Genomic DNA, 11,805 nt, shown 5'->3' with positions numbered 1-11,805 from the left:
GTTTTTAACCATAGATTGGCAACAAACATGAATGTTAAAATCACCTAAAACCAACATCCTGTCACACCGAGACACCAAATCAGACAGGAACTCAGAAAATTCATTAATGAAGGCTGTATTAACTTTGGTATGTCTATAGACCAGCACACAGACAAAGGGGCCATTTAGATCAGTTTTTAGTATTTGTGCTTCAAAACTTGAAAGTCTACCAACATGCTGAAGCCTACACTTAAAAGTGCTTTTAAAAACTGTGGCTAAACCACCACCAAGTCCACTAGGCCTAGGAGTGCTGAAAAAAGAACAGTCAGAAGGAGATAACTCGCCAAGAGATGACATTTCCCTATGTTTCAGCCAAGTCTCTGTCAAAAATAGGAAGTCCAGAGCATGTAAAGTAAAAAAATCATTTAAAATAAAAGATTTATTTGACAAAGAGCGAGCATTTACTAGAGCCATTTTTACAGGACGTTGAACCGTTGTTGCGATGTCTGGTAAATGTCTTAATGAGACAAATTTTAAATGGTGAAGATTTCTGAAATGTTCATGTCCATCATCATGACAAGCCTGAGGATGTGACCGGCGAAAGGGAGACCAGAGAACGGGTATATCTGAAAACCCATCAGATAAAGTTGTACACGTTGATCTATAACAACTTTTGCGACGGGAACCCCGATGTATGTAGCGCGGGCGGCGCGTGATTCCAAGAGCAACACAGTGATTGTAGAGATTGACAGGCAGATTCGACCGGGGTTTGCGGTCAAGGTAATGCAGATCCAGTGATGAGTAAAAAAGCATGTTAATAATCCACAAGCCGGAGGGCGAAAATGAGTCCTGAAGCACCGCGTGAACACTTATAAAAGCAAGCAATGATCCCACGACAAGCATCAACACAGACATCCTACAGCCGCGTATACACAGCCAGGTTTAAAAACCGCGTTAGCCAGCACACCAAACGATAACGGCGCAAGTAAATGGGAAAGTAGCCTTTACTGAGACCACCTACACCAAAAACCAGCAATACGACCAACAAGGCAGCGACCGACACTCCAAAAGAAAGTGTTTACTTACTTATGGAAGACGGAGGAAACAGCCCGCTTCGTGGTGGCGAGAGCTCGCGTTTGGCAGGTAAGACAGCTTGACTGAAAGGAGTTATCCAGTCAAAATGTAGGAAAAACGTCATGTTAAAAGGTAATAAAACCAGGCAAAAATAAAACAAAATAAAACTTAAAAAGTAAGTCAAGGTAGTAATAAAAATCAGTCCGGGGAGCAGCGGCAGTTAGACACGCCTGCGTTCACTCAACCGGAAATCAACATTGGGGCACAAAGGGACAGAAAAAGCAATATACGCATATCATTAAGACATATAACACACTCCCTAGGTAGATGTCCAGGACGCATTAAAAAAACATGCCTGAACCACCTCAGTTGACTGATGTGGAGGAGCAGCAACTCTAATCCAAGTGACAGAGCTTCTTACCCTATTTACAAGGGTGCGCCCTGCCACCCTGGGAAGGAGATTTGAGATAAACAAGGTGTATCTCATCCCCCCCCCCGCTGCTTTGCCACTGCGGAGCTTGCAAACTAACTAAGTGACCTCAGCATGGGTGATGGGTGAGTTCACCCCTGCATCTCTAGTCTCTGCTTCCTTAATGAAAGACATGTCAGTGGGGTTGGGGAAATTCTGAAGGTATTCCTTCTACCATCCGACAACATCCCCAGTTGAGGTCAACAGCTCCCCTCTTCCTCTGTAAACAGTGTCGGTGTGGAACTGCTTTCCCCTCCTAAAGATCCGGACAGTTTGCCAGAATCTCTTTTGGGCTGACTGGTAGTCTTTTTCCATGGTCTACCCAAACTCTTCCCAGGCCTGAGTTTTTGCTTACACAACCACCCACGCTGAGCACGCTTGACCTGTCGGTACCTATCAGCTGCCTTGGGAGTCTTACAAGCCAATGAAACCTTGTAGGACACCTTCTTCAGCTTGATGACATCTATTACTTCTGGTGTCCACAACCAGGTTCATGGATTGCTGCAGAGTCAGAGAACATGGACCACTCAGTCTCAATGTCTCCAGCCTCCCTTGGGATCTGGTCAAAGATCCAGAAGTCATCCCTCAGACTTGAGGGATCAGCCAGGTGTTCCCAGAGGACACAATATGTTTGGGCCTGCCAGGTCTGTCCAGCTTTCCCCCCTTGTCAGCCGATCCAACTCAGTTGATAGCTCTGCCTCTCTCTTTATTTGAGTGCCCAAGACATACAGTCAGAGATCAGATGATACAACCACAAAGTCAATCATCAACCTCTGCCCTAGGGTGTCCTGGTGTCATGTGCACTGATGGATACCCTTATGCTCGAACATGCTGTTCGTTGTGGACAATAACAGAACACCACTGAGTTTCAGATCAGGCAGGCTGTTCCTCCCAATCACGCCTCTTCAGGAATCACTGTCATTACCCACATGGGTGTTGAAGTCCCCCAGTAGAACAGTAGAGTCCTCAGTCTGAGCACCTTCCAGCACCTCTTCCAAGGACTCCAAGAAGGCTGGATTCTTTGCACTGGTCTTTGGACTATAGGCAAAAACCACAGTGAGAGACCTATCCCTGGCCCTAAGGTGCAGGGAGGCAACCTTCTCGTTCACCAAGGATTATGCCAACACATGGAGTTGGGTGGTTGGCTAAGTTGGGGAGCTATAAGCAAGCCTCACTGTGGGCGACTTTAGAGTAGAAGAAAGTCCAGCCTTCTCTAGAAGTTAAGTTCAAGAGCCCCAGCTGTGCGTGGAGGTGAGCCCAATTATCTCTAGTTGGTACCATTCCACCTTCCCTCCCAGTGAGGTGACATTCCATGTCCCAAGAGCCAGTTTCTTTGCCCGACGATTGGATTGTTGTGGTCCTATCCTTCGACCCACATCCGTTTCACAATGCACCTGCCCCTTACGATTCCTTTTGGCCTGCAGGAGGATGGTCGCATACATGCCCCAACCCAACATCTGGCTCCAGGGTCGGGGCCTGGCTGCGCCATAATGGGCAACGTCACAGTCCTCGCAATTATTGCGCTAATAAGGAGTTTTTGAACTTCGCTTTGTCTGATCTGTTAGCCAAGAACTTTTTGCCTTGGGATACCCTATCAGAGCCATTAGCCCCTGACAACATAGCTCTTAGAATCACTCAGGCACTCTATACAGGATAAGATGGCCGTTTATATAGGAGGTTTATATATGCTTTTATTTCATAAAACATTATGGGCCCATGAAGGGCCCCAGATTCCTTCAGAATACCCTGATAAAGCGCTAAAGATTTAAAATGTTTATGCTGTATTTAGTGATAATCTTGAGGGAATTAATGACTTACTTTATTTACAGTTGTTTTCACCTAAAACAGAAGGCAGTTTCTTGTCTATTTTGTATGCTCTTGTTTGTCGTTCCTTCAGTGATACTGCTTGTTAACTGCAGGTCTTCAACAGTAATTATCTCATCCACTACACCAGTTTAGTGTCACTTTAACACTCTGCAGACTGGACACATGAACATTCATCAGTGTCAGTAGTACTCTGTATAAACTGTCATATGAGCACATAAATATTGTTTGTTCTGTCCTCTACACAGGCTACAGTCCTTTAATCTCTCTGTTCAGTGCTGTGAGAGTTTGTCTTCAGCTTTAAAATCCTCAAACTGTGTGCTGAGAGAGCTGGACCTGAGTAAGAATAACCTGCAGGATTCAGGAGTGAAGAAGCTCTCTGATGGACTGAAGGGGCCAAACTGTCAGATGGCGATACTAAGGTAAAATAAATGCTACCACATTTTTCCATAATGTAAATGATATTTACACAGCACAGCAATTATGAAAAAACAACAATCAAAATAAAGTGTTACAAAACATAAATTATAATAAATTACATTAGGAGAAGCTTAGGAGGCCTGCAAAATGACCTCCAGCAGGCCACAAATGTGCATGTGTCTTCTCAAGCGGTCAGACATTTGGCATGAAAGCAGGTTCACTCTGAGTGAGTGACAGATGTGACAGTCTGGAGATGCCTGGAGTACCTTCTGCAGGCTGCATCATCCTCCAGCATGACCGGTTTGGTAGTGGGTCAATAATAGTGTGAGGTGGCATTTCTTTGAAGGGCCGCACAGCTCTTCATGTGCTCACCAGAGGTAATCTGACTGCCATTAGGTACTGAGATGAGATACTCAGACCCCTTGTGAGACCATATGCTGGTGCTGTTGGACCTGGGTTCCTCCTAATGCAAGACAATGCTAGATCTCATGTGGCTGGAGTGTGTCAGCAGTTCCTGCAAGATGAAGAACGCTGATGCTATTGACTAGCCCACCCGTTCCCCAGGCCTGAATTCTATTTAGCACCTCTGGGAAAATAAAATGATTATTATATCACATGCCTCCCCTTTCCAGAGGTCTGCAGTTATTACTTCACAATTTAAAATCATGTAAATGAACTGTGAATTAAAGAGATGAAGCACATTGAGCTGCTTGCACAACCAAGCTAGTGTATAAAAACTGATTTCCTGTTATACATTTCTGCAGTGCACTCCTCGGTGTAGTGGTTAGACCTTTGCCACCACACCCTGGGTTTGAACCCTGACTGACAAATGTCTGTTTGTGACTAAATGCCTTTAAAAACACGATGTAAGATATCTAATGTTTTAATCAAGTTTTATTTCTTTAGAAGTAAACAGTTCCCGAAATGAATCTTTTACAACACTGTGAGATTTCTAGAGACAACGCAGCAGTAGATAATTATTAGTTAACCAAGTTATAAGTGCATTTCTATTGTACTGGTGCCTACTTTTCCTTTTGCTATTGAAACTAGAGATAATAACAGCTTCTGCACAGGGGACTGTGTGTTAGTGACGTCTGTCTGTCAGACTGATGTGATGTGCACTGTTTGTGTATGTAGGTTGTCTGGCTGTATGGTGACAGAGGAAGGCTGTGGTTTTCTGTCTTCAGCTCTGACTTCAAACCCCTCACACCTGAGAGAGCTGGATCTGAGCTACAATCATCCAGGAGATTCAGGAGTCAAGCTGCTCTCTCAACAACTGGAGGATCCAAACTACACACTGCACAAACTCAAGTATGTGCAAGATCAACACACTTAATGCAAAAATACATTCATTTAATTAACATGCATTGATTATTGTTTGATTTATATAATTCTACTGAAAATAAAGTGTGTTTAGTGTCACTAAATGAATCTGTGTGTGTTTACAGTGTGGATCATGGAGGAGAGAAGAGGATTACAGCAGGACTGCGCAAATGTATGTCAGCACAAAGATACAGACATACTACATGCATAGGCACACACACACACACACACAGCTTTATAAATGTGTCTCTTCTTGTGTTCAGATGCCTGTTTCCTCACACTGGACCCAAACACAGCACACCCTCAACTCATTCTGTCTGAGGAGAACCGAGAGGTGACTGGTGTGAGAGAGAAACAGCCGTATCCTGATCATCCAGACAGATTTGAGTATTGTCATCAGGTGTTGTGCAGAGAGAGTGTGTGTGGACGCTGCTACTGGGAGATTGACTGGTGTGGAGATGTTGGTGTGTTTATATCAGTGTCATATAAGAGCATCAGGAGGAAGGAAGACAGTGATGAGTGTGCTTTCGGATATAATGATCAGTCCTGGAGTTTGTTCAGCTCTCCCTCCAGTTTGTCCTTCCGACACAATGACAAAGAGACCGTTCTCCCAGTGGAGCTGATCAGCAGGAGAACAGGAGTGTTTGTGGATCACAGTGCAGGAACTCTGAGCTTCTACAACATCACTGGAGACACAATGATCCTCATCCACTCAGTCCAGACCACATTCACTGAGCCGATCTATCCTGGGTTTAGGGTTTATCGTGGATCTTCAGTCAAACTGTGCTGAAGACTGAGGAGAGATTTACCCATAATCCTCTGCAGGATCAGTCTGTAGCAGTGAGATCCTCTGGAGCAGTGGTCACCAAACTTGTTCCTGGAGGGCCGGTGTCCTGCAGATGTTAGCTCCAACCCTAATCAAACACACCTGAACAAGCTAATCAAGCTCCTACTAGGTATACTTGAAACACCCAGGCAGGTGTGTTTAGGCAATTTTGAGCTAAACCCTGCAGGGCACCGGACCTCCAGGAACGAGATTGGTGACCCCTGCTTTAGAGTCTCTTCTCTTTATCACATTAATCCTCCTGCTTAGCTTCTGTCTCTGAGAGTAAGCAGAATCACAGAAGAGAAACACAAAAACTACAGCCAACTTCAAACAGCAGCAGCTCCATGTCACCATTGTAGAGAACAGTGGTTGGCTTTCTTGGGCTATTTCTTGACTCGATTTTAGATATTTTTGACAAAAGGCAGTCTTGCTGGAGTCCAACATGTGCTGAAAACAAGCCTTCAATGTGAACCAAAGTCCCGCGCTGTTCATACTGGGAATGGACAGCCCTCAACTGAGTGCCTCTGACTCCATACTCCAAGAGCACCGCCCACAGAATGCCACAAGGGAGACAGTCGAATGCCTTCTCCAAGTTCAAGAAACACACGTGGACTAGTTGGGCATACTTCCATGAACCCTCCAGCACCCTAGTGAAGGTACAGAGCTGGTCCAGAGAACCACAGCATGGATGAAATTTGTATTATTCCTCCTCGATCTGAGGTTCAACCATCACCCGGATCCTCCTCTCCAGTACTCTGGCATAGACTTTTCCCACTGAGGCTGGGGAGTGTGATCCCCTATTGTTGGATCACATCCTCAGGTCCCTCCTTCTTAAAAATGGGAACCATCACCCCAGTTGCGTAGTCTAGAGGTACTGTCCTGGATCTCCATGTGATAATGTAGAGAAATGTCAGCCAAGACAGCCCCACAACAGTCTTGAGATGAACAGAGTGTATCTCATCCACCGCTAATGCTGAGAACTACCTCAGTGACACTAGCTTGGGTGATGAGTGAGTCAACCCCTGCATCCCCAGTCTCTGCTTTCTCAATGGAAGAAATGTTAGTGGGATTGAGGAGATCCCCAAAGTAATCCTACCACTGTCCGGCTACATCCTCAGTCGAGGTCCTCCTTGAATTCCTCCTAGGCCCAACTTTTTGCTGTCACAAACCACCCGGGTTGCAACCCAATTGGCCTGTTCGTACCAGCTGCCTCGTGAGTCCTACAAGCCAACCAAGACTGGTAGGATTCCTTTTTCAGCTTGACTGCATCCATTACTTTGAGGGTCAACCATTGGGTTCATGGATCGCCAACAGGACAGGCACCACAGACCTTACAGCCACATCAATTGTGTCAACAATGGAGCCAAAGAGCATGGACCATTCAATCAATACCGGCTCAATGTCTCCAGCCACCCTCAGGATCTGGTCAAAGCTCTTCTGGAGGGTAGAGTTCCCTCTGATGTGTGGTTCAGCAAGATGTGACTCTGCCAGTGGATCCAATTCACCACCAGGTGGTGATCAGTTGACAGCTCTGCCTTTCTCTTTACCTGAAGGTCCAAGACTTATGGTGGGAGATCAGATGATACAACCACAAAGTCAATCATCAACCTCTTCCCTAGGGTGTCCTGGTGCCATGTGCACTGATAGACACCCTTATGCTCGAACATGGTGTTTGGTATGGACTGTGATGAGAAGTCCAACAACAGCACACTACTCGGAATTACCACATCCCAATCACGCCTCTGCAGGTATCACTGTCATTACCCATGTTGAATTACCCCAGTAGAGTCCTCAGTCTGAGCCCTTCCTGCAACACTCTCAAAGACTCCAAGTAGGCCAGGTACTCTGCACTGGTGTTTGGCACATAGCCACAAACAACAGTGAAAGACCTATCCCCGACCCAAAGGCACATGATGTTCACCGGGGAAAACGCCAACACATGGCAGCTAAGTTGGGAAGCTATAAACAAGCCACCAGACCACCGCCTCTCACTGTGGGCAACTCCGGAGTAGAAGAAGATCCAGCCCTTCTCATGAAGCTGAGTTTCAGAGCCCAAGCTGTGCATGGGGGTGAGCCCAACTAGCTCTAGTAGGTACCATTCCACCTCCCGCACAAGCTCAGGCTCCTTTTCTCCCAGTGAGGCGGCATTCCATGTCCCAAGAGCCAACTTCTGTTCCTGACGATTGGGTTGTCATGGTCCTAACCTTCGACCACAATGCACCGAGCCCTTATCATCTCATTAACTTCAACTCCGCTGTTGAGTTACTTTAACTTATAGTGATAACAAATACACTGAGTGGAGTACGCTTTACTCTAATAATTGAGCTGTGTGTGTAATGAGTAATGAGCTTTCACATTCACTCAGAACAGCTCATTCTTAAACTGCTTAGATTTGAGCATCAATAATCAGATGAGCTTGAGCTGATGTGTGAATGGATGATCATTATATCAAATGTTGGAATCATCTATCATCACAGTGTAATATAAACAAGATATATATCGAGTCGGCTCTGGAACTCCTCCTGATCTCTGTAATTGAAGCTCTGTTTGCGTGTATGTTTAGAACAGCCTACTCTCTCAAACTCAACTGCGCATTGTTTTTCAATTGTATTGTCTTTAAATTTTGTGTTTTATTCTATTGATTGTTGTAAGATTGAAGTACAGTGACGGTGTCAACTGTCGAGAAAGGCTCCTTTAAATAAAATGCTTTATTATTATTATTATGCCATTCACTACTGCCGTATTACCTGTCTACTATTAAGATATTAGCTGTTCATTAGTGATTATGATCTTATTCTGCATCATTAATCCCAAACGGAAAACATCTATTAACAGCTGATAGAAAGTAATTATATATCCAATATATATATCCAATGCACCTGTGTGAAACTTGTTTACACAACTCTTCAATTAGCAATCAATCCTCATCCTTCTACAAAAGATGCCACCTCTGTATTGCTATTTGCAAGCATGGATCAAAGAGGCCACAAGCATGGAAGGAGAGTAAAGGCCATGGCAGAGGGGCCCGAGGAAGAGGAGTTTGTATACGTGGTGGAGGAGCTGCAGCAGCAACAGGACAAAATCAAGCACAAGTTCCAAATATTGACCGTGTCATCCATCATGGCTTGTCCTTTAGAGAGGCTGGACAAAGGGTCCAGCCCATTCTGAGTCGGAGCACTTTTGTCAGGCTGTTTAGGAATGAGAACCGGTAATTCCCTGTGTTACTGTAATGTATACCACTGTGTGTTTTTTTCAGCTTTACTGCATTGTCCTGTTAGCAGAACAAACTGTCTACAGTAATGCAGATATTTTATCCATAACATTCATGTGACTAATGCTTTTACTTTATAGAATCCACACATTACCACACACTGGTGGCAGAGGAAAGATATTTGGTATTGAACAGGAGTCTGCCATTGTAGATATGGTAGTGGCAAACAATACAATCAGACTGTGTGAAATCCAGGCAGCAGTAATGGCAGATCAGGGAGTATTTAGAAATAGAAACAGTGTGAGTTTGGCAACTGTAGATCGAGTCCTTAAACAGAACCATGTGAGAATGAAGCAGCTGTACAGAGCCCCATTTCAAAGAAACTCTGACATTGTAAAGGAGGCACGGTTCCAATATGTGCAGGTACAGTTGTTTTTATTATTGTAATGCCGACTGGAATAATTTGCTTCATGAATTTTGCTCCTTTTTTTTTTTCTTCCCCCCTCCCCTTTCTTAGAGAATACAGCTTTTCTTGTTTGCTTTGAGCTGGTTAAAGAAACTGGGTTCCACTTCATTTTCATTTTCACTATCCCAGCAGAGCAGAAGACAGGTCTTGTAAATGTGTAAACTCTTTCTCATTGGGTTGACACATTTCCCCACCATTTTTCAAAACAGTTGAACACGGAGGTCATTCGAGCAGTCCAAACTCCATTGTTTTAGTTATGGTAACCAAACAGAAACTGTCTATTCCTATCTATTAAACACTACCAACATCAGTCTGAAATCACTGAAGCAGCGGTTTGACACGTCACACAAATCTTCACTCAGCAATCAGTCTGCAAACCTTATAAAACGGTGGAAGCTCTGTGTTGTGTTTAGTGTGTGTAAAGTGTGTTTAGTGTGTGTAAAGTGTGTTTAGTGTGTTAAGTTTGTTTAGTGTGTGTAAAGTGTGTGTTTAGTGTGTGTTTAGTGTGTGTAGTGTGTGTTTAGTGTGTGTAAAGTGTGTTTAGTGTGTGTAAAGTGTGTTTAGTGTGTGTTAAGTGTGTTTAGTGTGTGTTAAGTGTGTTTAAAGTGTGTTTAGTGTGTGTAAAGTGTGTTTAGTGTGTGTAAAGTGTGTTTAGTGTGTGTAAAGTGTGTTTAGTGTGTTAAGTTTGTTTAGTGTGTGTAAAGTGTGTGTTTAGTGTGTGTTTAGTGTGTGTAGTGTGTGTTTAGTGTGTGTAAAGTGTGTTTAGTGTGTGTAAAGTGTGTTTAGTGTGTGTTAAGTGTGTTTAGTGTGTGTTAAGTGTGTTTAAAGTGTGTTTAGTGTCTGTTTAGTGTGTGTAGTGTGTGTTTAGGGTGTGTTTAGTGTGTGTAAAGTGTGTTTAGTGTGTGTTTAGTGTGTGTTAAGGGTGTTTAGTGTGTTTATGGTGTGTTTAGTGTGTGTTTAGTGTATGTTAAGTGAGTTTAGTGTTTGTAAAGTGTGTTTAGTGTCTGTTTAGTTTGTGTTTTGTGTGTTTAGTGTGTGTTTAGTGTGTGTTAAGTGTGTTTAGTGTGTGTAAAGTGTGTTTAGTGTGTTAAGTTTGTTTAGTGTGTGTAAAGTGTGTGTTTAGTGTGTGTAGTGTGTGTTTAGTGTGTGTAAAGTGTGTTTAGTGTGTGTAAAGTGTGTTTAGTGTGTGTTAAGTGTGTTTAGTGTGTGTTAAGTGTGTTTAAAGTGTGTTTAGTGTATGTTAAGTGTGTTTAGTGTGTGTAAAGTGTGTTTAGTGTGTGTTTAGTGTGTGTTAAGGGTGTTTAGTGTGTTTAGGGTGTGTTAAGTGTGTGTAAAGTGTGTTTAGTGTGTGTTAAGTGTGTTTAGTGTGTGTTAAGTGTGTTTAAAGTGTGTTTAGTGTATGTTAAGTGTGTTTAGTGTGTGTAAAGTGTGTTTAGTGTGTGTTTAGTGTGTGTTAAGGGTGTTTAGTGTGTTTAGGGTGTGTTTAGTGTGTGTAAAGTGTGTTTAGTGTGTGTTTAGTGTGTGTTAAGGGTGTTTAGTGTGTTTAGGGTGTGTTTAGTGTGTGTTTAGTGTATGTTAAGTGAATTTAGTGTTTGTAAAGTGTGTTTAGTGTCTGTTTAGTTTGTGTTTTGTGTGTTTAGTGTGTGTTTAGTGTGTGTTTAGTGTGTGTTAAGTGTGTTTAGTGTGTGTTTAGTGTGTGTTAAGTGTGTTTAGTGTATGTTAAGTGAGTTTAGTGTATGTTAAGTGAGTTTAGTGTGTGTAAAGTGTGTTTAGTGTCTGTTTAGTGTGTGTTTTGTGTGTGTTAAGTTTGTTTAGTGTGTGATTTGTGTGTGTTAAGTGTGTTTAGTGTGTGATTAGTGTGTGTTTAGTGTGTGTTAAGGGTGTTTAGTGTGTGTTTAGTGTGTTTAGTGTGTGTTAAGTGTGTTTAGTGTGTGATTAGTGTGTGTTTAGTGTGTGTTAAGTGTGTTTAGTGTGTGTTTAGTGTGTGTTAAGGGTGTTTAGTGTGTTTAGGGTGTGTTTAGTGTGTGTAAAGTGTGTTTAGTGTGTGTTTAGTGTGTGTTAAGGGTGTTTAGTGTGTTTAGGGTGTGTTTAGTGTGTGGTTAGTGTATGTTAAGTGAGTTTAGTGTTTGTAAAGTGTGTTTAGTGTCTGTTTAGTTTGTGTTTAGTGTGTGTTTAGTGTGTGTTTAGTGTGTGTTAAGTGTGTTTAGTGTATG

At 43.2% G+C, this 11,805-nt stretch overlaps 1 long non-coding RNA gene across 1 annotated transcript in view; it reads left to right on the top strand.

The window, feature by feature from the left end:
* Positions 1 to 4,134: 4,134 nt before the first annotated feature.
* The window catches only part of si:zfos-2131b9.2, a 26,939-nt gene continuing 19,268 nt past the window's right edge, over positions 4,135 to 11,805 (top strand). The window contains exon 1 of the long non-coding RNA XR_012402888.1: positions 4,135 to 5,077. This is a non-coding gene — a long non-coding RNA (si:zfos-2131b9.2). The remainder of the gene's footprint in view (positions 5,078 to 11,805) is intronic.

This window comes from Danio rerio, chromosome 4 (genome assembly GCF_049306965.1).
Source record: "Danio rerio strain Tuebingen ecotype United States chromosome 4, GRCz12tu, whole genome shotgun sequence".
In the NCBI taxonomy this organism is placed as follows: domain Eukaryota; kingdom Metazoa; phylum Chordata; class Actinopteri; order Cypriniformes; family Danionidae; genus Danio; species Danio rerio.
This window is presented reverse-complemented; position numbering and strand designations above follow the sequence as displayed.